This window comes from Pollachius pollachius (genome assembly GCF_949987615.1).
Source record: "Pollachius pollachius genome assembly, chromosome: 18".
NCBI lineage: Eukaryota > Metazoa > Chordata > Actinopteri > Gadiformes > Gadidae > Pollachius > Pollachius pollachius.
In genome coordinates, this window is record NC_136951.1 from 9,830,258 (window position 1) to 9,842,133 (window position 11,876).

Below are 11,876 nucleotides of genomic sequence, written 5' to 3' on the forward strand. Positions count from 1 at the left end.
GGGGAGTCACCACTGGAAGGCTGGTGGCTCTGCGAGTCTCTTTTTTTCCTTTTTTCTTTTTAAAGAGAGCAACTCGTGTTTCAAATGTTCCGGGTCTGCTGTGTGTTTTTCACACAGGTAGCCACTCTCACGGACAGTCCTTTTTTATTTTTTTTTCTCAGTGGTCCAAGCGGGTATGCGTGCACGCGCGCACACACACAAAAACGCACACACACAGACACACACACAAACAGAGACAGACACACATGCGCATGCACGCACGCAGACAAACACCCATACACACACACAAATACACGCACACACACACACAAATACACACAGTGATAGGACGGTGTTTGCGGAGTTTTGGAAGGAGTCAGTGTATCCCTCTAGCGGTTACTATTTATATAAGCCCACACTCGATGGGTTTTCAAACAATTTCATAATAGAAGAAGCCTGTAGAACCCCATTTACCGTAAACAAGACCATACAAATACGGTTTGAAATCCCCAACTGCGTGCGTAAACGAACATTAATAAAATATAATGTTCTCCAAATTCAATGTGTTGTTGGTTTTTTTAAGTTGTACACACTGCCAAACTAAAATTATATATGAAAAGAAAACGTACTCATGGGCTGTTGTTATTTCCATTATATCATGTTATATTAAATATTACAGGCTATATTATATAGCCTACTAGTATATTTGTTGTTTCTTTTCACCCAGGCTTAAAACCCGATTCCTTTGGTCCAAAAGGTGGGAACTGCTTTGCTTGAAGGACCCAAGCAACCCCCAAACACAAAATGAAAGGGTCTCCTAAGTTCCAGGTCAAAACAAACACACACACACACACACACACACACACACATACCCACACACACACACATACACACACACACACACACACACCCACACACACACACACACACACACATACACACAGCCTGGATGGATGGGGATTTCAACACCCTGCCGGTCTCCGCCGTGGAGGTTTCCACATCAGCACAAGACACCGTCGACAACACAACAAACTCTAAAGTAAAATAAGAAAACCCACTCAAAAGGTTGGGTTCTTACTAGTTTCATTTGAAGTGAATAAAACGTAAATATTGTGGGTCAACCGACATTATTTTGCCGTAGGAAACCCTGAACGGCGACTGAATGCGACTCTCATTGGATTTCCATGGAGACAGGCGCACAGGAATGTCAATATTTCCCTTTCTCTTCTTCCACAGTTGTTTGTTGTAAATGTATGCTTTGACAGCCAAACATCACCACCTACCATAAAGGCAGGAGGGAAACAAACATTCAATATTTGCGGCATTCTTCATACAGTGTTGTGAGTCTGGGACACACACACACACACACACACACACACACACACACACACACACACACAAATTTTCCACTTGTCTCCTTTCAGTGAGGAATTGCTGTTTCAACAACTTTCATGGTTGCTTTTGGAGTTGCCCACTAATTAGTTGAGTTCACTTTTGTGTCCGTGTGTGTGTGTGTGTGTGTGTGTGTGTGTGTGTGTGTGTGTGTGTGTGTGTGTGTGTGTGTGTGTGTGTGTGTGTGTGTGTGTGTGTGTGTGTGTGTGTGTGTGTGTGTGCGTGTGTGTGCGAGTCTGTGTGTGTGTGATTGGCATGATATATACATTTTGATCAGACGCTCAAATACTACAAAAAAACCTTGCTCAAGGATGCGTACAGAGCGTTGATATTGGGGAATCAAACCCATGGCGATTCTGCCAGGAGTGGAACACACTAGGGACCATGTTGGCACCCCACGCACACATGACATCATGCATTAAACCTTAGTACAACAACATTGAGCAAACTTTCCTAAATTAATTGTCAAGTGTTCTCGGAACACTTTAAAATGAGTTTGTGCTGTGCTAATATAGAGGATTGGACTCTAAATCAAATTGAATTAGTGTTGTAATGCTAATTTTCCAAAGAGGTTTTTTTTTCGGGGGGAACAGAAAATGAAAGTGATCCACTTTAGGTTGCAGATTATCATGATAGCAAAAGTAGCATGAGTCGTCAGATACTATTTGCTTTTGGGGGGGGGGGGGGGGGGGGGCAGTAGGGGCAGGGTTTACCCTCTTCTCTTGAACTCATGTCCCCTTTGGGATAAAAAGGACAAAAAAACTACGATTCCTTAAAGCAGAACATGGGGCGGTGCCTGGTCATGTAAGAGAAGGGTTAACATGGTGCTCAGACATGGATTCAAATGAAACGCTGCTCTTAAGCAGCTGTCTCTGAAAGGTCATAGAGGAGTGTGTGTGGTCACAGTCATTTGCCACCATATATCACTCACGGTCAGGGAACAACCTTTACCTTGATGTACACGAGACAGCGGGGCGCGGAAAACCTCCAGATACTATGGGGGGCGGGGGTGACACCGGAGGATCCCCCGCCCCCCCAGTGGCCTCGCAAATACACGGCCGCCACCATCCCATAAACATAAAGCATCCTCCACAGAGCCCGAGGATGAAGTCTTCGTCTACATCCCCGGAAAAGTACGTGCTATGATGTCATCGACTGAGTGCCGAGGTCGTCGAGCAACGCTTCTCTTTCTCTGTCTTAAACAGGTGAAATAAGAACGTTTTACTTCCAGGTTCACCATTTCCTCCACATCAGGATTGTGACATCGACCACCCCTCTCCCATTTCTAGAAACTCATCACCCGACAGACCTCGATCATTCCACCTCTGGTATCAAAGAGAAAAAAGCTTAATCCGAAATTGTCAGGCCGATTGTTGCATGTTGCAAGCAGTATGTGTGTGTGTTTGTGTGTGTGTGTACAGTATGTGTGTATGTTGTTTTTTGATTGCTAGCAAAGTTTATATTTGTGTGTGTGGGTGTCTTTCTCAGCAGACCGTTTCTTTTGCATAAGTACTGAATTGTAAAGGGCAGCATGTGTGATCCTACTACTATGAGAGACATTGAGTGGAGTTCACTTCAGGTTACTCGTTCATCGACTTTATCCAATCAGCCTTCCCCCTCGGGCTGTAAACATGGCCCGATACGACTGGCAAGCCCATAATATCTGTTGTTTCCAAGAGAGAGCGAGTGCCATCAGATATTCCTGGCTGTTCACCGTAACCAACCGTCTTAACCTGTGACCCGCTATGCTTTATGTCATGGGGACAGGTGCTTAAATCCCACCGCAAGTCTTTGTCTTTCCACGAGTCACCTACCCTTCCATTCCAGGCACACCTACCACCACCACCACCACCACCACCACCACCACCACCACCACCACAACACCCCCACCACCACCACCACCACCACCACCACCACAACACCCCCACCACCAACACCACAACACCCCCACCACCACTAGCACCGCCCTACCATAACCAACACCATCACCACCAGTACCCTTACCACCATCACTACCACACCCCTATGACCCCAACCTCCACCACTACTATCACAACCCTAACCCCACCACACCACCCACACTCCACCCCCACCCACCACCACCACCACACCCACCAAAATTCCCAATCCCCCCGACCGCCCTACCAACCCTTGTCTCTTGATCTTCAAGAAACATCTTTTGAGAAAAGTAATCAAGCAACTTGTCTACTTTTTGATCAAGCAGATGCATTTAGAAATGACTTTGTTGCTATGTGTTGGATCTGCTATGTTGCACTACCACTAATAAAACGATACAAATCAGCTAACCCTGTTTTCTGATTCAGCTTCTCTTTCAAGTTTGTTCAAGAAAAGTGCTTATGCCTTACTGACAGTGTTTGGAAGTTACTTCAAAGGACCTCACGTCAAACTAAAGGTGAACTACTGGATGTATTAATGGCAACACGGATCAGAACACTCAAAGAAGCGAAACAGTTCGCATTCGCACGCACACACACAGACACACACAAAAGAGACGCAAGCAAACATTTTCTAACGTTTCTCACCCTTTATTTGCTCCAACTTTTTTGCCTAGGAACAGATTAAGGTCTACTTCTAATGCAACAAGCTGTACGAGGTGAAAGTAACAGCTTGGGCCCCAACGTGGAAGAACGCAGGAACACGTCATCCTAAAGGCAGAGAGACTTTGCGCAGCTCAGCGAGAACAGAACGTAACGATTCCCTGACGCTTTTTCACAGCTTTACAGAGAAAACGGCTACAACCCAACATTTATTTTCTCAAATCAGTTTTGTCTTTTGTGGTTCAAGGCTGATGATGGTGTTCTGTTGCAGTGGTTTCTGTCTATGTATTTTTGTGTAGAAAGTCGGTGTGGTTTGTGAGATGCCATATCGAATAGATAAAAAACTTTATTGACGATCAGTTTTGCGTTTCCATAACCAAATTTTTTGCTTGCTGATTCCTGGTAACTTTTGTTTTCGAGAGGAGAAGTGGCCCATTCATTGTACGATCATAATCCTACACTGTCATCCGAGTTACTGCAGAGCAGTATGACTCAAATAGGGAGAAAGAGAACAACATTGTCCCATAATCCATTAATGGACCAGGCTTAATCTGTGACAGTTGCTGCTTGCTAAAGTGCAGACGTAAATGCTTTTTGCGTTTATGCGCCTTTTTTTGTTGTTGTTGGAATGATTTCTGCGGGAGAGACATATTTATAAGTATGTAGAATCGACACTGGAAGGTCAAGATCAAACTTTAAAAGATCAAGGTGTTGTGAAGTTGCAATGAACTGGTAAAATTATGAAAAGCATAGGTCTAGTACGGCGTAGTTTCTAAGGACAGTTTGGATCTGGGGGTATTGGCATGGCCTTAGTAAGTCCCCGGCAAATATTTTTTAAAAATGTAATGGCGTCACAGAACACCCATTAAAGCCCTTAAGAATATAATCCCTCGCTACCTATAACCTCACAATACTTCAACTTCCCAGGGTTTCAATATCACTTAAATTACACAATACGTGACCAAAAAATAAAAACAGAGGCTGAAAATGTGGGATGAATGATTTGCCAACATTTAAAATATAATAGAAATTGGTAATTTGTTTTTTATTGTTTTAATAGACTAGAAATACTGTATATACATTCAGATAAAGCTGCTGTAATCTGATGTAATGCTTTGGACAGCTGTCAGCCCTAAGCATGAGGATAGGTCCACTGGACCATCATAGATGTATATATAGGTTGATAGTTAGATAGATACAACTGTGATAATCCCTAGTGGGTAAATTCTGGTGTTTCAGCAGAAGGAAGTCTGCCAGCCAAAATAGTGATAAGAGACAAAACAATGCCAACAACCTGAAAACCAAAAATACAAATAGTAAAAAATACAATATATAGTAATCCAAGATTAACACGCAAACAACAAAAAAACATTTGGGAAAATAAATGAGTGCAAATAAAGGGTATGCATTCAAAAGTGTGATAGCCTGTAAAAAAGGTGAATATATATATATATACATACATATATTTATATTCACACACAACAGTATAGTAATGCACAAGGCTCCTCTTACACGTACCCCAAGCGGCGTCTTAAAAACAACAACAACAAAGAGGGGATATCGCATTACCCTCCAAACTGCATCATATCGCTAAATTGCAAAGTAAGGGTGAGACAGCAAATCCCAAAATACCCCACCCTCCCTGCCACACCCCCACCCCTCAAAATGCCCCCTCCTACCATCACCTCCCTTATCCCCTGACCTCATCCCTGCTTTATCTAAGTGCATAATTTATTAGTCATCGTGGCTGTGGACGAGGAGGAGGAGAGGTGAGGAGGAGGTGGGGGTGGGGGAGGAGGAGGAGAGGTGAGGAGGAGGTGGGGGAGGAGGAGGAGGAGGGGAGAGGAGGAGGTGGGGGAGGAGGAGGAGGAGAGGTGAGGAGGAGGTGGGGGTGGGGGAGGAGGAGGAGGAGAGGTGAGGAGGAGGTGGGGGAGGAGGAGGAGGAGGAGGAAAGGTGAGGAGGAGGGTGGGGTGGGGGACGAGGAGGAGGAGAGGTGAGGAGGAGGTGGGGGACGAGGAGGAGGAGAGGTGAGGAGGAGGTGGGGGTGGGGGAGGAGGAGGAGGAGAGGTGAGGAGGAGGTGGGGGAGGAGGAGGAGGAGGAGGAGAGGTGAGGAGGAGGTGGGGGTGGGGGAGGAGGAGGAGGAGAGGTGAGGAGGAGGTGGGGGTGGGGGAGGAGGAGGAGGAGAGGTGAGGAGGAGGTGGGGGTGGGGGAGGAGGAGGAGGAGAGGTGAGGAGGAGGTGGGGGTGGGGGAGGAGGAGGAGGAGAGGTGAGGAGGAGGTGGGGGTGGGGGAGGAGGAGGTGGAGAGGTGAGGAGGAGGTGGGGGAGGAGGAGGAGAGGTGAGGAGGAGGTGGGGGTGGGGGAGGAGGAGGAGGAGGTGGGGGAGGAGGAGGAGGAGGGGAGAGGAGGAGGTGGGGGAGGAGGAAGAGGAGGGGAGAGGAGGAGGTGTAGGTGGAGGACAGGGAGGAGGAGCTAAGGGGGATGATGTCAACTGAGTTGCCTCTCTGGTGTCTCCGCTCTCCAGCACGGTGACACCAGAGATTCCCTACCTCCAGATAGTTCATCCTCCTCCTCCTCCTCCTCCTCCTCCTCCTCCTCCTCCTCCTCCTGCTTCACCTGCTCCACCTGATTAAACTCCTTGTTCAGATCAGGTGTTTAATCGCGGGACATCAGCCAGGATGTGATTCAAGCGACTTACAGATAGATAAACATGTTTCGGCTGGGAGGCTTTAATAGATGACAAATATATTGGTGTGGTCTTCTCCGCACGCTGGCAGTGGGTTATTTTACACTGATCAACGGGATCTTATTCTGGAGGCTTTCACTGTTTTACTAGAAGCGCTTTTTATTTATTTTTTATATACTGTAGAAACATATTATTCACCTCGAAAAGCACCAGTGTGTGCGTGTAGGTGTGTGTGTGTGTGTGTTGATGTGCATCTGTGTGTGCATGCCTGAGCGTGTGTGTGTGTGTGTGTGTGTGTGTGTGCGTGCCTCTGTGTGTGCATGCCTGTGCATGTGTGTGTGTGTGTGTGTGTGTGTGTGTGTGTGTGTGTGTGTGTGTGTGTGTGTGTGTGTGTGTGTATTGATGTGCATGTGTCTGTGTTTGCGCCTCAGTGTGTGCATGTGCATGCAGGTGAGTCTGAGCATGCACAGGTATGTGTGTGGAGTGTGTGTGTGTGTGTGTTGATGTGCAAGTGTGTGTGGGAATGCGCGCGTGTGTGTGTGGATGTGCATGCATGTGTGTGTGTTGATGTGCAGGTGTGTATTTGTGTTTGCGACTGTGTGCATGCACCGACTCACGTCAGTGCATGCACACCTACAGTGTGTGTGTGTGTGTGTGTGTGTGTGTGTGTGTGTGTGTGTGTGTGTTTGTGTGTGTGTGTGTGCGTACGTGCGTAGCGCTCAGCTATCTGGGCATCACGTCAGTGTGCCGGCCGCCGCCGCGGCCGGTGTGGTGAACAGGCAGGCTTAATGGCGGGTGCCGGGTTCACCGCGAGCTCCCTGCAGGGACACTATAAACGTGCCCGGGGTGGCAGAGGGGAGAGTATGGCACAGTCAGCACACCACCGCAAACCACGCGACCCGTGCCCACGTCCGTCCGTCGCACACACACACACACACACACACACACACACACACAGACACACACACACACACACACACACACACACACACACACACACACACACACACACACACACACACACACACCCATGCACCCCGTCCATATGGAGCTGGTTAAAGTAAAAGCTCATTAGCCCGGGCCTGCTTGGAATACCGTCGCAGTGTGCGCGTCCATAAAGAAATAAAAAAACACAACACAAAAGTTAGAAAGCGGTGTCAACCAGGTTCATTCACTTCACATCCCTGTGTGTGTGTGTGTGTGTGTGTGTGTGTGTGTGTGTGTGTGTGTGTGTGTGTGTGTGTGTGTGTGTGCGTGTGATTGTGTGTGTGTGATGCATATTTCAGAAGTATGGTTCTAAAACGTGCAGGAAATAGTGTTTTTTTTTGGAGGGTGATTAGAAAGAACGATCCAATAATGAGTTCTTGATAAAAAAAAGTTGTCCATGTTATGTTGGTTGTAATAAAGCTGCCTGTATTCATTAAATTAACTGTTTTTATGCATCCAATTAAAAAGGAATATAATGCGTCATCTTTATTGGTATGTAAATTCACTTGAGTCCACACATCTAAACCCTTCTACTGCCTGTAGAAACTTCTTTAGCTTCTGTAGCTAAGTCAATTCTAAGTCAAATGCTTCTAATCAAATTCCCCAGATAGGCAGGGGTTATAAAAGAAGACATAAAAAAGGAGCACTTTACATTTGTAATGGGTTATTCCTTTAAACCAGTCACTGTCAAATGTAATTTTCTGGCCCAAAAAACAACAAAAGCGGTCTGACGTCATGTTAGTGGCAAAGGATCAAACTCTTAGCAAACTCTTATCAAAGCGGTGGCGGTAAATACAAGAGTGGACACTATGGTAATAGATGTGGATACATTAAAATACGTAGTTTGAGTTTCTTCACCGGTAGAATAACCAGACATGCATAATAGATGAGAGACGGACAGAGTCAAAATATGTCAGACATTGGCCGTTTTAAAAGCATTATACAATTCAAGAGATCCTTTGCTGAAGTTTTAATTACCAAGACAAAAATATGTTTATCTGTGTGTGCGTTTCATCTCTCCGCTGGGATAAAACAAACAAAATCAGACACAAACAACAAAAACGAACATTCATTTGAAGTAAATGAATGATGTCAAAAGGAACAAGTCATGTGTTTGTGTGTGTGTGCGAGTGTGTGTGCGTGTGTGTGTTTGTGTTTTTGCTTGCTGTCTTTATTGTATTCTCATGCATGCCCTTGTTTGACTAAACATTGACATCACAGTGTCGGCATGCTTCACCTCCAGATGAAATGGAAATATCCAAAACACAGTAGAGTAGGAGCTAGTGTCACACACACACACACACACACAGCACTTGGTGGGTGTGTGCATGTCCATGTGTGTTTGGTTGTGCGTTTGTATGTGTTGCTGTGTGTGTTTGTTCACATTGAAGGGGTGTGTGTGTGTGTGTGTGTGTGTGTATGTGTGTGTGTGTGTGTGCGTATGTGATTGTGTGTGTGCATACGTGTGTGTGTATGTATGCGTGCGTGTATGCGGGATTGTGTGTGTGCATACATGTGTGCTTGTGTGTGTGTGTGTGTGTGTGTGTGTGCGTGTATTTGTGTGCATGCACGTGTTTCTGGAATGCAGTGATATTTATTCTGCTGTGTTTCTCCTTGTGCAATTTCCTGAATCCAAAACGTCTAACTTCCATGTTTCCTCAACATGTAAGCCCGGAGAGGGGTTAGAATAGCATGTCTGGCGTATCCCCCCAGATCACGTCAAGCACACGCTGTTCTCTGTTGACGCAAAACCGTTATATTGCGAAAAATGAAGAGGAAGCGTCTGAACCCGGGTTGATAAACTTCAAGTTCAACACTCGGGGTCGATATAAAAGGACCCAATGTGTCCGAGACCGAATGCAGTCGCTCTGTGCAAGCAGCCGGTCAAGTCTTTAATAGGGTCGGGAGACGTGAAACATGAGACAATGCACCTTTTGCACTACACCTCTGCCTCAACCTATGAACACCACCTGCCAAGCCTGTAGAATAAGAGCAAAGGCCTTTGTGGTCAAACCGACGGCTGTGTCACCTGCCCGCTCTGTCCGGCTGATGCTATGGATAGGGAAGCTTGCAGGAATCTGCAGCACAAACATCTTATGGAGGCTGCCGTATTGATTATTCGCCGATTAACTGTTCTCGGATCAGATTCACTCGGGCAAGAAACGCATCTGCGAAATGACTTCTGTTTTTTTCTGCCAAGGTCCACCTTTCAGGAAGGCATCGAGGTGCTCCCAACAAATGACACGCCATGTACAGTTCGTCAGCAGCATGTTCACGCGTCACGCAGACACGATGAGCGCCGCGTTAGCCCAAGATGGAGTATTTTTTGCTCTGCCACATAAACAATGGAACCGAAGCGGGGTAAACAACACAAACACACGCACACACATACACACAGCTTGGTGGCTAGGTCAATCAACCAAGCACATGGTGCTGCTGGTGTGTGTGTGTGTGTGTGTGTGTGTGTGTGTGTGCGTGAGTAAACAATGCACAGAAGAGTAAACAATGGACACGTGCATTCCCAGTCAACAACGCCGGGCCTACCTTAATACGTCTGGGGCGTATTAAAACAGCCACACACACACGCATACTCACACACACACACACGCACACACACACACACACACACACACACACACACACACACACACACACACACAATGCACAAGCAGATTATGCAAATTGGGGTGATGGAGGGCAAACGGGGGGACGCTAACAATGGCATTGAGTTGATTGAGCGGGGGTGGGGGAAACCCAACCCCCCGACCCTACGCCCACCCACACAACCCTCCCCCCCCCACAACCCTACACCCACACGCAGCCCACCCACACAACCCTCCCCCTCCCCCTCCCCTGCGGCCGGGTTCCGAGGGCGTCGTTAGAAAGTGTCCGCTGTCAGTCAGCCCTGTACAGGGGTCAGGCATCGGAGGGATCAGTTTGATCGATAACTCTCTCACTGGGGGGTTGCTGATCAATCAGCTCCTCTTTTCATCTGCGCCCGTAAGATACCGTCCGCACCCCCCCCCTCGCCCCCCAACCCCATCACAACAAAAGAGAACAAAAAGATAAATAAACATGACATGATGTGTGGGGGGGGGAAGGTATAGAAGGAGAATGTAAACAGAGTTTCTCGTTCGGACCCCCTTAAAGGACTTTCTATTAAACACCAGGCATTATGTCTCACTCTGTCTTTCTTTCTCTCTAATATATTTCTCTATTTCTTCCTTACTTTCTCGCTTACATCTTTCTTATATCTGTTTCTTCCTTACTTTCTCTCATATCTTTCTCCTTCTCTCCTACATTTCTCTCTCCTCTGCTATATCTCTTTCCTCCTCCTCTCCTATATCTCTCTCCTCCTCCTCTCTTATATCTCTCTCTCTCCTCCTCCCTATATCTCTCTCCTCCTCCTCTCCTATATATCTCTCTCTCCTCCTCCCCTATATCTCTCTCTCCTCCTCTCCTATATCTCTCTCCACCTCCTCTCCTATATATCTCTCTCCTCCTCTCCTATATCTCTCTCTCTCCTCCTCTCCTATATCTCTCTCCTCCTCCTCTCATATATCTCTCTCTCTTTCCTCCTCTCCTATATTTCTCTTTCTTTCTTCCTCTCATACATCGCTCTCTCCTCCTCCTCTCCTATATATCTCTCTTTCCTCCTCCCCTATATCGCTCTTTTTCCTCCTCTCCTATATATCTCTCTCCTCCTCCGCTCCTATATCTCTCTCCTCCTCTCCTATATATCTCTCTCTCCTCCTCTCCTATATCTCTCTCTTTCCTCCTCCCCTATATCGCTCTTTTTCCTCCTCTCCAGCACCACATGGTGAAGCACCGGGAGAACGTTGATGAGCGGTGTGTGTGTGTCTGTGTGTGTGTGTGTGTGTGTGTGTGTGAGTCATCACAGGTGCACCTGCGATGCCCTGGGGGTCTTGGCTCTGTGTTCTGCTCTCCGTGTCGAGAGCCCGGGGGGCCTTTATAAAAGTCTTTAACGACGGACGTACTGGTGGTGATGGGTTCTTCCTGGTGACGTAGTGACGCTACGGCTAGACCTACCAGATCAATCATCCAAATTCTTTGGAATCGGTGGAAAGCACTCTGGTTTTACCGTCAGCCGCCTACACGTAATATGAAAGAATGGGGAGAGGGTGGAGGTACTCGCAGAGGGGAAATGTAAACAATGTTCCAATATAATTTAAACAGTTTAGTCTATCCTATTATCCGTTTGCGACGGCTCTGTTTAACAAATGAAAATCATCCATTAGCGCTGATTATGGAAA